At 30.8% G+C, this 14,064-nt stretch overlaps 1 protein-coding gene and 1 long non-coding RNA gene across 2 annotated transcripts in view; one reads left to right on the top strand and one right to left on the bottom strand.

Moving 5' to 3' along the window:
* LOC143063012 (outer dynein arm-docking complex subunit 4-like) overlaps positions 1–14,064 on the bottom strand; it is a 180,194-nt gene that overhangs the window by 12,886 nt on the left and 153,244 nt on the right. The gene's annotated exons all lie outside the window — the stretch shown is intronic.
* Positions 8,524–12,467, top strand: LOC143062135 (uncharacterized). The gene is made up of 3 exons (XR_012974570.1): positions 8,524–8,822; positions 9,164–9,298; positions 12,314–12,467. It is a non-coding gene; the product is annotated as an uncharacterized LOC143062135 (long non-coding RNA).

Raw genomic sequence — 14,064 nt, 5'->3', positions numbered from 1 at the left:
TTATTTAAAAAAGGCGTAATAGTCGAAAAACCACCAGTTGTTTATTGCCATTTCCTTCGGTTTTTGTGTAGCTATCATGTGTTCGACAACTCTATATGTAAGATAGCATTGTCCGATTTACAGCTTGCCGTTGCAGAGTGCTACTACATCGGAAATCCTTCAAATCGAGCTGGTTCTTACGTGTGTTTAGGAATTGCACAACAGCTGTCCGTACTACGAAAAGATGCCATTTCAAGTTTCAAGAAAGCGCTAAGCTTCGACCATAGTCTTGAAGACTATGTGAATTCTATCATAGATTCTCTCTGAAACAATTAGACCACAGTCTAGATTGTTAAATTACACCCTTGAGTTTTGTCTTTATTTTTAAAATGTTTGTTTATCTGTTTAGCATGTGTATATCACAGAATCGTTTTATATAATTATTAAATTGATTTAAAAGAGGAAATCAAATCAGCTGACTAGTAAAATGACTTATAAATATTTAAAATATTCTGTGAAATTATTCACCTTTCCATAGGCTTACATGCTAAACAGCTGATCTTTGAAAATAAAAAAATAAAAAATGCTACATAGAAAAAAAAATTCATGTTCATATCATGTATGTACTAATGTGAAATTATGATTTAATCGGAAAAAAAGTGAGTCATGCCACGAAGAATAAAAAGTTACGTAACCCTGAAGTCAAAACATTTTTTTCTACTTTCTGTTTGCTATTTTTACTAGGCCGCACCACTTCCAGTAAACATGATATCCTTCCACTTTCCTGGATTGATATCCCCAAAAAGATACAAGATTTTTTAAAAATCTATATATATGTTTCAATTCAGTATAAACCTATAATCAAACAGAAAAAATTGAGTCCAGAAAAAAATTCAGAAAAAAATGGACTATTTTGTTTCCCTCCATGTTTTGACATGCACCGGAAACTGGAGTTGTAATACAAGACTGGTACCTAAATACAACTTAATAATGTTCTTGTCATAAAAAGCACTGGACTACCGCTACGAGTCAGTTGAAAGAACTACTTTTGATATGTTCACAAAGAACGAGTGAAATTGAATGCTTATTGTTGTCGTCCTCGATGCACAATTTTTGGTTTGGTTAATTATATTTAAGAAATAATTCATGGGGGCTTGAATATATCGTTATATTGGCCCTTTATGACAAATATTTTACCCTGAGCGATAGCGAGGGGTAAAATATCGGCATAAAGGGACAACCCGTGGTAAAATTTAGATATATTCAAGCCCCCATGAATTATTTCGATTCTGATAAGACAAATATAGCAATTGTTTTGGTTCAAAGCGCACTAGATGGAGGCAAATATTTGCCGTTCCCATAAAGTAACCCACTTTAAGATTGGCGGTAAAGAACGGAGCAAACAGATTTAGTGACATGCTCAAACTATTTACAATAATATATTTAGATAGATTTGGATGAATTTTAATGATAATTTACTTATATATCTTCTATGTATATAAAAAAGGGCTTATACCACATTTTAGTATTGTTTGTTTACGTTTCATTCTGGTGATGATTTTCGGTATCAGAAGCGTGTATTTTCCCGAAAAATGCTTAAACTATTACGTTATCATTCTATGACGTCGTGTACTCCATCCATAAACAATCATATGACGTGGGAGTACAATCAGAACAGCCCAACCAATATATTCATATTTTACCACGGGTGTGTACTCAAAGCGTTTGAAGGACGTCATGTTAGAATATTTGATATAAAATTATGAACGGTTGTAGATGTGTTTCCATTTTTACAAATACAAATTAAGCAAACATTAAAGGTGAGCTACAATTAAAACGTACATTGTCCCTTAACCTTATTCAAACTGAAAAAGGCTCTTGATAATATTAATTATTATAGTTTTTTTAATTTCTCCTACTCTATTTTCTATTAATATCCATTATTTCATTCGATTGTATATTTATAAATCAATAAGAGTCAAAGGTTTGGGCCTATCGTTTTGTAAGGTAACCGGGCGCAATTTAAACATATGATTCTTATGCCCGAGTTAACCGTTACCCTTTTCACTTGACAGAACCATTACAACAACCGTTTACTGATTATCAGTCGACAAGTTGCAATGACACGATTGTTTTCCGTACCCGATACATCTTCTCTTGTTGAAATCCAAAGTATTGCCTTTCAGATCTGTACAAATCCAAAGTATTGTCTTTCAGATCTGTATAAATCCAAAATATTGCCTTTCAGATCTGTACAAATCCAAAGTATTGCCTTTCAGATCTGTACAAATCCAAAGTATTGCCTTTCAGATCTGTACAAATCCAAAGTATTGCCTTTCAGATCTGTACAAATCCAAAGTATTGCCTTTCAGATCTTTACAAATCCAAAGTATTGCCTTTCAGATCTGTACAAATCCAAAGTATTGCCTTTCAGATCTGTACAAATCCAAAGTATTGCCTTTCAGATCTTTACAAATCCAAAGTATTGCCTTTCAGATCTTTACAAATCCAAAGTATTGCATTTCAGATCTTTACAAATCCAAAGTATTGCATTTCAGATCTGTACAAATCCAAAATATTGCATTTCAGATCTGTACATCAAATCCCAGAACGCTTTGAATTTATTTACCGTTTTTTCATCGTTCTTACTAATTAAGACCTGAAACTCTATAACAACAGATATGAGAATTGTTTAAAAAATCAGGAAGGTCCTTTACTGATTGAGAAATGATCACTGCCATGTGTATTTAAATTAACCAATTTAGAGTTATACATAATTATGTATGTAGAATCAATTTCTCTCTAATATATTCACAGCAAAGCGAATATTAAGGTTTGTTTTTAATACACTCTAATTATCAATATTTCAGCCTCATGTTCTAACAACATTTTTTCCTAATCTTAGAAAGTAACCAAATTATAGAATAGAATGGAATAATAATATTTACAAAATTACAGGACCCATAAAGGGCAAAACATCAGTTACAATTGATTTACATAATTGGTAATTACAACAATAAACATTACAATGTAAAAATATATATTGAGTAAATATGCATTTGTCAGAATCAGAGACATCAACAATATACATTGTGAATAAAAGAATCAAATTACATTATAAGTATTCATTCTCAAATTATTTACTTGACTTTGGTGTCAATACTCATACCTGGTCTCCTTACTTCACAACAATAATAAATGTACGAAGACAGTTTGAATTTTGTCATGTTGGAGTATTTTATAGAATTCCCTATGGTTTGAGTGTTAAACATCAGTGAAGGCTGTAAGAAGACATTTACTTGCTTAAATCTGCGTCTTTAAATCTGAAAACTTATCACTGACAATCGTATTCTATATCAAAACTAAAAACTGAAGGTTGACAATTGTTTTGAATATTTTCCCAACCCTGAATAAGAAGGACAATCTTAATTCTTATTACACAAAATTGTAAATCATATGAACTTAAAATGTTAAATCTGTACTTGTTAATGTACGCTGACGATATGGTTTTATCTAATGAAAGTTTTACTGATCTACAAAAGATGAACGATGATGTAAATGTTTATTCAAATAAGTATGATTTGTACATAAATTTGTCAAAAAACAAAATCGTAGTTTTTAGAAACAGAGGGAAAATTAGACCAGAAGAGCAATTGTGTATAAATGGAAAGGCTATTGATAAATGTTACGAGTTCGTGTATTTGGGAATTCTGTTTTATTATATTGGTAATTTTGCAAATACTCAAAAAAACTATTCGAACAGGGTAAGAAGGCTGTGTTTAGTATATTTAATAAAATACATATATTAAAGAATTGCTATGATAAGATGTATGACAGAAGTTGTATTAAAAAGAAAGATAAACAAAACTGATGTTGTAAATTTAGAGATATTTTGTTAAGATATGGATTTAATTATGTTTGGTTAAACCAAAGTGTAGTTTGTAAAGATATTTTTCTATCACAATGAAAAATAAGAATGCTTGGTGTATTCATTACTGAAGTAACTGTTTTTGAGAATTCTTATAAATGTCACTTGTATAGATACATGTATAGTACACATGCATTGCAATTTTATTTAGATAGACCTGTAAATCATATATACAAACCATACATTTGTAAATATAGTATATCAGCCCATATATTAAGCATAGAAACAAGCAGATATTATAATGTTGATAAAAAAATAGACTATGTACAAATTGTAATACGAGTTCTATTGAAGATGAATACCATTTTATACTTGAATGTAAAAAAATATAGTCAAATTTGAGAAAAGTATACTAAAAAGTATTATTGAAGAAATCCTTCTACATACAAACTTATCCAGTTGTTATCTGTCAGAAATATTAAAGAATTAAATAACTTGAGTATCTTTTTAAAATCAACAGAAAAACTTAGAATTTAATTGAAGTAAATAGTATATTTGTTCTCACTTTATTTAATTATTATATCATTCTCAGCTTGTATTTCGTATTAGTAGTATGTATCACATGTTCTTTCATGCACACCTTTATAATTATATATATTATATATCTCTTGTCAAATTCTTATATTGGTGTAAAATTGTGTATATGTATCATTTAAGCTGTATTGCTTTCGGAATAAAGTATTATTATAATGGAATCCAGTTAACTCCTAAATTGTACTTCATGTGGACGGGTAGTTTGGCTGGAAGTCGACAATAATTATGCAACTTACATTGATGAAAAAATTGAAAACAACACGTTCAATAATTACATGCGTCCGAAGAGCTTTTCAGGATTTATCTCTATCAGGAACGCTCAAGCCAAACATTTGAAATCCGAGGATGTATAAGTACCGAAACCGTTGAAGAGCTATATGACAAAAATACCTAAAACAAATAACCAAATAAAATTCAACTATTTCTTATTTACATGTTCCACTTGATAGAGAGCTATTGTTACGTTTTAAGAATTAATTTTGTAGAGTAGTTTTGTTGTCCATATACTTTTTAGTATATAACCATCTATGGATCATGACAGTATTATATCAGTATAACTACTATGAAACTTAATCTTTCCTGCATTTAATGCGCACAGAATCTCAATTTACTGATTATTATTGTCATGTATTAGGATGAATGTAGTGATGTTAATTAAAATGTTAATCAATGAAAACAAAATATTCTAACTTGTAATTTCATATCATGTTAAAATGTTATATAAATCAATCATTGTCAATAAAAATCCATTTCAACCATATTCACCATCCTGAAATTTGAAATCTAATCACTTATTGCCAACTATTTTCTTTCATAACATAAACAGAACTAAGTTTCACAAGTCCTACAGCACATACGCACAATGATAATATATAAAATAGAACATACATTTATTTAAATATGCTTTCCCTCACCCATCTTTCATGATTTATAACGACCACATTGATGATATGTTTCCTAAATACACTCAGACGAATGCCACATGTGGAGTAGGATTTGCTTACCATTCCGGAGTAATTGAAATCTCAACCGGAGTTCAATGGCGTTCGTGTTGCTCGTTTTATTGTTTTTCTGTTTTGATTTTTAGTACTGTAGCTTGTCTTTTGGTCGATGTCGTCAGTGTATTTACGACAATTTATTTTGCTTTCTGAGTGCACAATACACATATCATACATTATTTTAGAGCGTAATATACATTCGACTCCCATGATGTTTAATTAGATGGGGTAGATACATAAGAAAACAAACGTTTCGTTTTAGAGGTCGCATTCATAGTTCATCAAATAAATGACAAGCAGAAATGTTAAACAAATTGGTAAAGCCAATTATTTTGTATTGCTCAGGTAAATGGGGCTTTTATAAAAATATGCAATGTATGGAAAGAATACAATTACTAATTTGCAAATTGTTACTCAAGTTGAAATCATCCACATCAAACTAATATGATTTTCTTACTCAACTAGAGATCACAATAAAAATCATTGCATATTGGACATGACTTTTTTCAGCACAGCAAGAAAATTCGGCATAAGGAAGCGGGCCTCAGCTGGCTCCTTAACAAAAATACTAACTAGTTCAGTGAAAATGGACGAAATACTTTACTCCAAAACATACGACAGAAGAAAAACAATAGACTACCTATAGGAACAGAACCGTACGTGGAATGATATAGAATTGGAAAATAGAATATGTTTGAAATGTAATAATAATTGTATTGGGCATATATTTTGGACAAGAAAACATTTAAAATTGACAGGAAACCCTTATAATGTGTAGCAAAGACCAAAGTAATGAGTTATACAAACAAAAAGTTTAAATTAGAAAAAAAACTATGTAATTTAATACGCTTATTAAAAAATCATTTGTCCTCTAGGCAGTAATAAAACCTTTATATTACCTTGGAATATATTTGTGTACAATAAGTGATGTTTGTGTATATGGTCAATTATTTTGTTTTCATCGCTAAATCTTTGTACCGTTGTTACGTACGGTTTACAAAATGGTTTATGAGAATAAAGATCATATTATTTTTAACAAGGACACAGCGCGGGTTTCTGTGATTAATTTCATCAGTTACGCTTGTGACCAAAAGTCGTAAAAGCTAAAATATTAAACGGTTGATAGAATGAAAAACAAAAATAGCTTAGTAGAGGCCTTACAACTTTTGGATCTTTTGGATTATAGCTCTTCATCTTTTATATATACTTTGGATTGCAAATATTTTGGCCACGAGCATCACTGAAGAGACATGTATTGTCGAAATGCGCATCTGGTGCATGAAAAATTGGTACCGTTAATTTTATTTTATTCCTGAAGATCTTTATAGTAGAATTACCTATAGTAATCCAATGAAATGTAAATTTACAAACAAAACGAACCAATTTGTGTTTCTTAATGATACTAGTAGATAATACAGAATTATCTCAGAACGATTCATTGTTTCATTTTTTTTGTTATGGAAGATGTCACTGAGTTAATATGTCCAATTTCTCTGATAATAATAATGATCTTTCCATTCCATTTTGTGCTTTGCTAAAAACGGGAAAATAAACTCATCATGGATATCACGAATGTTATTTTGTATTTGTGCCAGATGCGCTTTCGTCTATTGTCCATTTGACTTCTATTTATTTGCAGAAAATAAATCTTAAAAATTCATTTTTATAAATTAATAATTTTTTCCTCGATGTATGTTAATATATGATATATACGAACTCTGACTATCAATTACATAATTTTTGGTCAATAATTAAAAATGTTTCCTATTAGGGCTCTATGTTAATTTTATTTTTTGAAGCGTTGATTACCTGATGGAGTACGTATAAATAGTGTAACGGCCTTCCAACCAAAACAAAAACAAAATACATGTGCTTTTAATGTTTGTTTATTTGTACCATGTGATCTTGTATATTTACATATTAAGATGACCTCTACTGACCATCAAACAAACTTAGATTTCATGTCATGTTATTGTAATAATTGTTATATATATATGATAGGAAACTGCAATTTCCATTTTCTGTTTAAAAAAATATTAGATATAGTATAAACTATCATAAAATAGTACTTTATAGACAAAGGATATGAAAATGAATATTGTTTTAAATGTTAACGTTACTTTCATATTGTTATGTTAGTGGACATGAGTTATGACAGAATTTACCAACTATAAAAACTTTTTTCTTATTTTCCTAAATTGTTTGCTTCCAAGATGTGCATTTTGCACATTAATAAATAACTGAATGTATATTAACTTTAGTCTGTGTTTTTTTTAATTAACTTTTCAGAGCCTCTTTGTATTGTTATACAACTCCCCATGCTAAAAGCATGAAAAGCTTATATGTATAGTAAGTTAACTTGTATAATGATATAAAATCAATAATCAAAACTATAAAGTGATGATCATTTTCATTGGTGTCCTTTAATATTCAAATTGGTATAGTCACATGGTACAAACAAACAAACATTAAAAGCACATGTATGTTGTTTTTGTTTTTATTGGAAGGCTGTTTCACTACTTATACTTTCTCCATCAGGTAATCAACACTTCAAAAAAATTAAATTAACATAGAGACCTAATGGGATTTTTTTTTAATTATTGACCAAAAATTATGAAATTAATAGTCAGAGTTCGTATATATCATATATTAACATACATGAAGGAAAAAATTATTAATTTATAAAAATGAATTTTTAAGAATTATTTTCTGCAAATATATAGAAGTCAAATGGTCATTACAAAAGACTCATCAGTGACGCTCAAATTTTAATGTGAAGATTTTTTAAAAGGCCACAATGTAAATTGTCAGAAGGATTGAAGAAAATACTCACTATATGAACTCAATTGTACTGAAATAAATAGAATTGACGTGAAATTTCATACTTATAACTAAATTAAAGAGAAAAACACAAGATAAATAAATCTAGGAATCTACAATATGGTAAGAATGATAAGAATGATGACGGAAATCCCTATATATGAACTATATTAAGACATAGAACACCATTACATTTTTTCCGATATAAATAACGGGTATTTTTAATCAATTTCTAAAAATAACTCAAATTCTCAGTTAAAGAACACGGAAGTTATCTCAAACATGTAAAGAATACATATTAACAATGAGCTCTACGCCTTCTTGTTGTGATTGGAAACTAAGTGATATATTGAAACAACTCATCAGAAACACTGCTAAATTAGACGTTGAAAAAATCGTACATATAATATTACAACTGTTATCATTCTTTATTCTCATCGGGTGTTCGGTTGCGGATCAATGGTTGTCTGGTGAAATTGGCTACCAAGGACTTTGGAATGTCTGCTACACGAACGAGACATCTACGTGCTGTGGGAAGATTGACGATGTTATTGGTTATAAAGGTGAGATAGTTTTTTGTGCAAATAAAATCTTGATCTCCGTCACGGACTCTCCTTACATTACTTAACAACTTTCATTTTCTAATAAAAGACCAGAGACATGTTGATGCAGAGCGCGTAGTTCCTGACCAACAGAAGGATTAATTATATTTGGTCGTTTAACGTCTAATGGGAAAATAGTATCCATGTTTAGAACTGAACTAAAAAGTACGACATATTCCAAACTATATTCAAATTACTAACGTTGTTTGACAATCAATTCATTACTTTATCCGTTTATCTATCGAATAGTATCTACGTGCACTTCATTTGTTCATATTTCATTAAGTGTTTTTTTCTTGTAGATTTTATTGGAGCAACACGAGCTTTTTTAATTATAGAAATTTTGCTTTTTCTTGCCATATTTTACACCATCTACAAAACAGTATACAAGGAAGATCCAGATTATGTTTTATCTACTTTTCTAACCGGATTTATCGGTAAGGATATTAGTATTAATCGGCAGTGTTTTGTTTTTGGTTATTTTCTTGTTCTTGAACTGTTTTGTAATTATCCTAAATACTTTTAAGTCGCCTTTGTGTGTCGTACTTAAAATCTAAATTCCTTTCAGCCATGGCTGGTAACAGTGTAACACATTCAACATTTAAATTCAAAGCTAATCATAAGGTGTTAAAAAATAAATAATAATTGTTTTTGTTACGGTTTCGATTACATTGATAGGTGTTCAAGTAACCACTAAAACAACAACATTGAAGATTTATTAGAATGCTTATGTTGTAAGGGTTTTTCAACGTAAGTAAGTAAGAGCATTTAATTATTCGGTGCTAATATTTCGATGATTGCACATATTTTACACATAAAAGATCCATTGCACAATATTTTCAAGAATTCAACTTAAATGATCTTTTGCGAAGCAATGTACTACATAACCGATAGATCCATTTTTCCGAGCAAAGGTTTATGTATATAAATTCTGACCAATGCACAACTCTAGACCAATTAATCTTAAAAATATAAAATAGTGTGTATTGGTTGGTAAATAAACTCATCATAGATACAAGGATTAAATTTTGTATTTACACCAGACGCGCCTACAAAGAGGGACGAAAGATACCAGAGGGACAGTCAAACTCATAAATCGAAAATAAACTGACACCGCCATGGCTAAAAATGAAAAAGACAAACAGACAAACAATAGTACAGATGACACAACATATAAAACTAAAGAATAAGCAACACGAACCCTACCAAAAACTAGGGGTGATCTTAGGTGCTCCGGAAGGGTAAGCAGATCCTGCTTCACATGTGGCACCCGTCGTGTTGCTTATGTAATAACAAATCCGGTAAATAGTCTAATTCGTTAGGTCACATTCATCAAAGGGGAGGGGATTTTGGTGACGACGTAAGGAACATATCCGATATCATTTGTGAAACGGTTATTCCATAACGGTCAACCAACTCGTGATGACGTCCGTATAATTTGCAGAGGGATGATTTCAACTTCACCATTTGGAACTTTTGGTTTAAATGTTTCCTTGTGAGCAGCAACCCTCTTTCAAGAAAATCATGATAGGAAATGCAAGCTCGGGAATATCGTATCAATTAGGAGATATATACCCCGTATGCAGGTGCTGCTGGACTGTTGCTACTTAGTAATAGAAAGTTCACAATTGGAAAGCTGAAATCATCTCTTATGTCGTAAAGTTTTGTTTTCAACCGACACTCATTGTCAATTTCTAGATGTTAGTCAAGATATGAGGCCGACTTAACTGTATCTGTAGTATCCTTTATCTCTAGTTCGATGGGATAGATGCAAATTTTGAATTATTTAGTGAAAGAACATCATCTATACAGCGTAAAGTAGAGTTAAGAAGTTCCTGTATGAAGTCAGCCTCATAATAACAAAGAAACAAGTCGGCAAGAAGAGGGGCACAAGTTGTTCCCATTGGAATGCCGACAGTTGGTTGAAAAACACGTCATCCGAACGTAGCAAATATGTTGTCAATCAAGAAATCAAGCATCTTGATAATGTCAGTTTCAGAGAATTTTTTGTATGAATCAAAGTAGGAGTTATCCCTTCCTAATACAAGATACTTGTATCTACGTTGGCCATTCTTTTTTATGAAACAAAGTAATACCAACTTTTTCAATTTGTCTTTTAGTTTGGAATGTGGAATACTTGTGTAAAGTGTAGAAAAGTCAAATGTGTTAATACTATTACAAGATGAAAGAGAGTTAGATTGTATGTACTCTAAAAGATCTTTGGAATTCTTAAGTATCCACATCTGATTCACGCAACCTCTAGAATAGGCAGTTTCACAATAACTTCGAAGCCCGTTTTTGATTGTTGATAAAATAGATGTTAATCATTTTGAAAGTGGTTTCGTGGAGCACTTGGAAGACCCAGCAATATACCGTTGGTTGTAGGGACACTTATGTAGTTTAGGTATCCAATGCAGTGATGGAAGATCCAGTTCTCCATCTTTGGTTGAAATTCCAAAGGAACATAAAACAGACCTATGATTATCAAAAGACTTATCAGTGACGCTCGGATCAAAAAAAGTTAAAAAGGCCAAATAAAGTACGAAGCTGAAGAGCATTGCATATTAACATTACAAAATTTGAAAATATTTTAATCATAGAATTTTTAACCGAGTTAATTAATAAGGTGAAAGGAAATTGTATTATAAATAAGACCCTTAAACATGTTAAAGGCTATTTTCTTATGATAGATAATGAATTATAAACATCATGGACTTTGTTTGTGCAGATCAATTTTTTGCCAGTATTTTAAAAGTTATTAAAAGGCACACGTGCCTCGATAGTTTTGACGTCTCCAGACCAACATAACAGAAAATCTTCAAAATGACATTGGCGGCTATTTTTTTATTTTTAATATTACAAATAAAATCGTAATAAAGTTTTTATACAAAATGCTTCTTTTTAAGAAAAAATTTCCATATATGAAACCTTATAATCCTTTTATGGTTTTATGGTAGCAAAATGAATATTGAATTTTAGGTTTTAACAACGGAAGTGGAAGAAAAAATAAGTTAAAGTGCGACATTTTAGATTGACCCATAGATTGTTTTCAATTTCAGTAAATGTACTATGATTCCGAATTATCAAAGCAGAAATCACCTAAGTGACTCGATGGTTACTTTTATATACTAGATGGCTAATTGGGGGAATCGCGGACAAATAGAGTAATGTTATGCAAAGAAACTGATATCAAGTCGTCGTATAACCATGGTTTCTTTTATAGTTCAGACAATTTTTGCATTCGATAAAGGGCTACCTTCAACTATTCCCTACATGTTATAAAATTTAGAAAAACGGTCAAAACATATTTGGGCAAGAGTAGACTCACAAACGATATTGTATACAATTTGCCACTCCATCGCCGTATGTGAGGACCTTTAAACAAACTTTGTTTAACTTCTCCGTTTCGCATAATTTATAGTCATTATCATTTCTATTTATCTTAATTTCAGCTGTTTGTACTTTCCTGTCAATAACAATTTATGGAGCACGCCATGATGATGTCAGTAAAATCACAATGAGTACGATGAAGTTGAGTGTTTCCTATATATTCTGTGCGCTGAATCTCGGTTTACAGATTATCATTGGCGTATTTGGGTTATTTTTAAAGCAGTGAATTTACGAGTTAATATTGAAATCAAATTATGTGTTTGTAAGTTTGATTTTCTAAATAATGTACAGTCATACCAGTATATAACTGTATTTGCCATTTTGAAATTTGTAAAATATAATCATGAGTATTGTTAATTGTTAATCTAGACTTTATGTCAATTAAAAATGAACTTATGTGAAGTTGTGAAATTGAAACATTTTATAATAGTTTTGTTAGTTCAAATGTAATCATTAATACTATAAATTGAAATAATAGACATAAAGTCTATATAAATGACGATCAACTGCATCATGGAAATTTATTTAATGTAAAAACTGGGGGAAATAGTTCTCACTAGAACTATAAGCAGCCGCTGGGATTTTGAGTTTTCTTGTACACCACATATATCATAAAACTAGGGGCTCTTAATAACAAATCAAAGTTTTTAACGACCTTGACTGGATATACAGCCCTCGCACGGTCGGTTTTAGAGCCTGTATCGCTCCCCGTGGTCTATGTGCATATTAAACTAAGGACAGATGGATTCATGACAAAATTGTGTTTTCGTGATGGTGATGTGTTTGTAGATCTTACTTTACTGAACATTGTTGCTACTTACAATTTTCTCTATCTATAATAAACTTGGCTCAGTAGTTTCAGTGGAAAATGCTTTTTCCAAAAGTTATGAAAGATAATGAAATATTATGAATTCTACCTCTCCTCCCATGTTGCATTCACCTTGTCCGTCCATCTGGTCGTCCAAACAATGCCGTCACACTTTTCCTACTTAATACTTACTTCATTTTTGATCGGTAGCTTGGCGATGATGAGATCATTCATATTTTCAAGAGTTCATTTTGAGGTTTATGAACAAAGTAGTATATTTTCTGAACAGGTGACTGAAGGTCTAAACAGCAATTTCGATTGAAATTAACAAACTTGATTATGAAATCTGATCTGATCACGTGTGGTCATCAACGAAACCCGCCTTTCTCATTGTGCCTGTACCGTTGTTGTAAGGATAGTAAGACGAGTTTCTAATGTGAAATTGTCAAGGAATACCACATTCACATATTCCTGTCTGCAATATTCTTATAGCCTGATGCAGATTTCCATTGGTCAGTCGCGGAAATATGGAGATGCAACATTTTTTTCCAGACTTAAGTGTGGTATGGATTGAAAGAACTGTTACACAAAATACAAACCTTAAAAAAATCATTACTGGGTTTTCAATTTTGGCTTTAAAAAATTCCTTTGACTTCAATATTCCAGTATTTTCAATAACCTCAGTTAAGTCAGGTATTGAATTTGTCTAAACATAAAGAAGTAGGGTAAGTATGAATGTAGTTAAACATCAGGATTAATCATGATTTGTTAAAAAAAAAAAAAAAAAAAAAAAAAAAAACACATAACAAATGTGTTTTGCCTTTTTAAAGTCCATCAGTATACATTATATTCATGAATGCTGAAGTCCGAGGAAAATTCAAAGGAGAAAGTCCCTTATTAAGTCCCTGGATGTGTTAAATTTTACTAAGTTAAGCTATAAAATGGAATAGATATTTTACTTAAATAATATTTAAGTCAAATCTTACACTTTTGCCTAACCGGTTA

This window comes from Mytilus galloprovincialis, chromosome 2 (genome assembly GCF_965363235.1).
Source record: "Mytilus galloprovincialis chromosome 2, xbMytGall1.hap1.1, whole genome shotgun sequence".
Lineage (NCBI taxonomy): Eukaryota > Metazoa > Mollusca > Bivalvia > Mytilida > Mytilidae > Mytilus > Mytilus galloprovincialis.
The sequence above is the reverse complement of the archived record's forward strand: the minus strand, read 5'-3'. Positions and strand labels throughout refer to the sequence as shown.